Source organism: Mesoplodon mirus, assembly GCF_964341445.2.
Source record: "Mesoplodon mirus genome assembly, chromosome: 2".
Lineage (NCBI taxonomy): Eukaryota > Metazoa > Chordata > Mammalia > Artiodactyla > Ziphiidae > Mesoplodon > Mesoplodon mirus.
The window spans coordinates 191,672,280-191,675,963 of NC_138977.1; the positions used below are offsets into that span (position 1 = coordinate 191,672,280).

At 38.1% G+C, this 3,684-nt stretch overlaps 1 pseudogene across 1 annotated transcript; it reads left to right on the top strand.

The window, feature by feature from the left end:
• The first annotated feature begins 1,821 nt into the window (after positions 1–1,821).
• On the top strand, positions 1,822–3,305 carry LOC309798682 (rab GTPase-activating protein 1-like; annotated as a pseudogene). The gene has a single exon. The product of its transcript is annotated as a rab GTPase-activating protein 1-like (transcript).
• Positions 3,306–3,684: the final 379 nt, after the last annotated feature.

Sequence of the window (3,684 nt, forward strand, 5' to 3'; positions counted from 1 at the left end):
CTTGCTAACTGGCCCTTCTTTTGTTTGATATGGTTTCCTTTTTTTTCAGAACTGTTGGAAAAAATTCACAAATGGTTCATTCTTTCTGTTCACACAGAAACAGGAACTTACCTCTTCTTTATGAATGAATATACTTAATAGAAATATATATATAGTATTATTATATTATAATATTAACACTGTATTATATAATAATCATTTTCCTCTTATTAGAATGAACAGAAGCTAAACATAATCTATTCTATTCACCTTTTTATATTACAACTATCATCTTTATACCTTGTATAAATTTTCCTTTGGGGCATCATTAGAAACTTATGGTCTTTTAAAAATTCAATGAGTTCTAATTTAACATGATTATTATAATTTTTTTATGATCAAATTGCCTCAACTTGGTTAAAAGGAACCCCCTTAAACTGGCCTGTTTGGCTTTTTTAGAGTTGCCTCTAATGATCCCGAGAACATCCTAACTTTCTTGAAAAAAACAAAACAAAACAGGAATTTCTGGATGCTTCCTGATTTTTTTCCTGCTGAAGGGCATGACATTAACTATCCTCAAAAATCTTGGTTTTCCTCTAGAAGAGAATGACATTAGAGACCAAACTATGGGCTCCAGAGGTATATTTATAAGCACTGGTGGTAAGCAAAAGTGCTGCTACTGTGGCTGCACTGGACTGCTTTCTATGGTTCACAGTGGTAGTTTCAATTTAACACATTCTTTCGTACTTTACTTACTGCTGTATGGTTTCATCAATCACTAAGACTTTTCACATTAACACTTCTAAACAAAATAAAAGCCAGGAGTGGGATATCATTTTTCATCTCTCACACTGGCAAAGATTAAAAAGGTTGATGATGCTCAGTGTTGGCCAGAGGGAAGGGAAACAAGACATTCCCATAAACTGTTGGTGGTAGTGTAAACTGGTATAACACTCTTAAAGAACAACTTGGTAACATCTATTGATGGTGAAACACCTGTTAACTTAGAAATTCCACTTTTAGAAATTTACCTTACACATAAACTCATATACAAGTATGTATGATTACTGCAACATTGCTTGAGGTAGTGTATAACAGGAAACCATCTAAATGTCATCATGAGGACTTCCCTGGTGGCACAGTGGTTAAGAATTCGCCTGCCAATGCAGGGGACATGGGTTCAAGCCCTGGTCCAGGAAGATCCCACATGCCACGGAACAACTAAGCTCTAGAGCCACAACTACTGAGCCTGCATGCCACAGCTACTGAAGCCCGTGCTCCACAAAAAGAGAAGCCCCTGCAGTGAGAAGCCTGTGCACCTCAACGAAGAGTAGCCCTTGCTCACCCCAACTAGAGAAAGCCTGCACACAGCAACAAAGACCCAACACAGCCCCCCCCAAAATAAATAAATAAACAAATAAATGTCATCACGGGGGGACTCGTTAAATAATTATGGTACAACCATACAATGAATGCTGTGGAACAATTAACAAAATCCTGTGTGTGTGTGTGTGTGTGTGTGTGTGTGTGTGTACACAGATACATATTTACACACGTAGATATACATATGTTTGCATTCTAATAGCAAATGCCTGGATATAGAAGAAACGATGGTTTTACCTTTGGAAATTTGAATAGGGGAAATTAGATAGAGGAAGACTTTTATTCCTCACTTTATAATCTTTTATACTAATATTAAACTTTAAAAAATACTGTCAATTAAATACTGTCAAATTAAAACAAGGAATAGAAAAGAAGGTTGTGATTACAGCGCAGCAACTTTCTAACAAAGAATTAGCTGCTGACAGATGCTTTGGAATCTTATTAAGCCCAGGTTGAAACGTGAAGAACTGTGACATTTATTTACTGGATATGGAAGCCATGGGAAAGAGCTGTGATGGGAGAGCTTATGTTATCACCAGCATGTGGAACACCAATGAACCAATATTTCTGGCACTTAATGAAGAAACTCCAAAAGATAAATGAGTGTATATGACTGTGGCAATGGATATGGTAGTCATGGAGGTGATGGAGCCTGTCTATTTTCACCTGGAGACAGCAGTACATGTGTACCCTGAAAATAAGTGATTTTGGCATTTTAGCAGAAAGACTTTCATGGAGACTTTCTTCATGAGGTTGAAACAGTCTGAGGGAAAAGGCCATACCAGTGCTGGAAATGCAATAGATAAGGTGGTAAGTCTATAGCAAGCGTCTGAGAAGGAGGAACGAATCACACTCCTACTAGCAGATGGGGTCCAGTGTCACCCTAGGAGGATGAAGCAGAAGAGAAGAGTGATAATGAACTCTCAAGTGGAACAGGTGATGTTCTAAGCATTGTCCTGAGAAGATCCTATATTCTTGGGGAGAACTGTTAGGAAGATGGCACAATAACCTTGGTGCACGACAGAAAGGGCTATCCACTGTGGTGAAGAGTGGTGTTCCTGAAGCATTGAGGGCAGAGGCATGGTAATTATTAGTAGGCTGCCATGACAACCAGGCAATGCTGGATAGATATCAATTTCTTATCACAATGGACTCAGCCCAGGAGAGTGTTATTACTAGAGATATATTCATCATACATTTCCTGCACATGATTACTTTAAAGATACCAGAGGAGATGGCCAGGAATCACTCTACAAGATTTGCAAGGCCTACTCTGTCTACGACAAAGACACTGGGTACTGTCAAGGGCAGTCTTTTCTTGCTGCTGTATCACAGCTGCATTTGCCAGAGGAACAAGCATTCTGTGTTTTGGTGAAAATCATGAATGACTATGATTTATGAGACTTCTACAAAAACAGCTTTGAAGACCTTCACTGCAAATTGTATCAGCTGGAAAGACTAATGCAAGAGCAGTTACTGGACCTGCACGACCTTTTTTCTAATCTGAACCTGGAAGCTCATATGTATGCATCCCAGTGGTTTCTCACTCCTTTTACTGACAAGTTCCCACTCTGCATGGTCTTCCACATCATTGACTTACACTTTGCGAGGGTTTGAACATAACCTTTCACGTAGCCTTGGCTCTCCTAAAGACCTCAAAGGAAGATCTTCTGCAAGCTGATTCTGAAAGTACTTTACAGTTCTTCAGAGTTCAGCTTTCTAAAGTTATTCAGAGATACAAGGCAGAGGGAAATGCAAGAAGTTTAATGGAGCAGGCTTACAATATTAAGGTACCAACCAAGAAACTGAAGAAACATGAGAAGGAACATCTGAAAATGCAAGAGAGTCATCTGCAGCAGGAAGACCCAATGGATAGATACAAGTTTGTATATTTGCAGATAACTTCACCTCTTGCTTTTATACTGGTAATCTTCATAAGCTGAGAGAAAGAAAGGGAAAAAGAAAAAGTAGCTATCAACTACTTTCAAAAATGAGAAAAAGGCAAATGACAAAGTACTGTTTTAGTTGTGCACAGTCACATCCTAATCTACTCTATGCTTTTCCTTCATGGTATATTATATCCTTCAAGACTCCAAAGCAATGCAATGATTTAGTCAAAATATTTGGTTAAAAATGCTAACCAGTTATATTTGTTCAACTCCATTGGTAACTGTGTAAAGTTGAGAGCACCCTAAATGTCCAATACTTAAATTTTAAAGCAACTTAAAATGTTCATTGCCTCATACCACACCTCATGATGTTTGCATGATGCATAATAGTTATAAAAGTCTGTAGTACTTGGAAACATTAAGCTTTTACCAA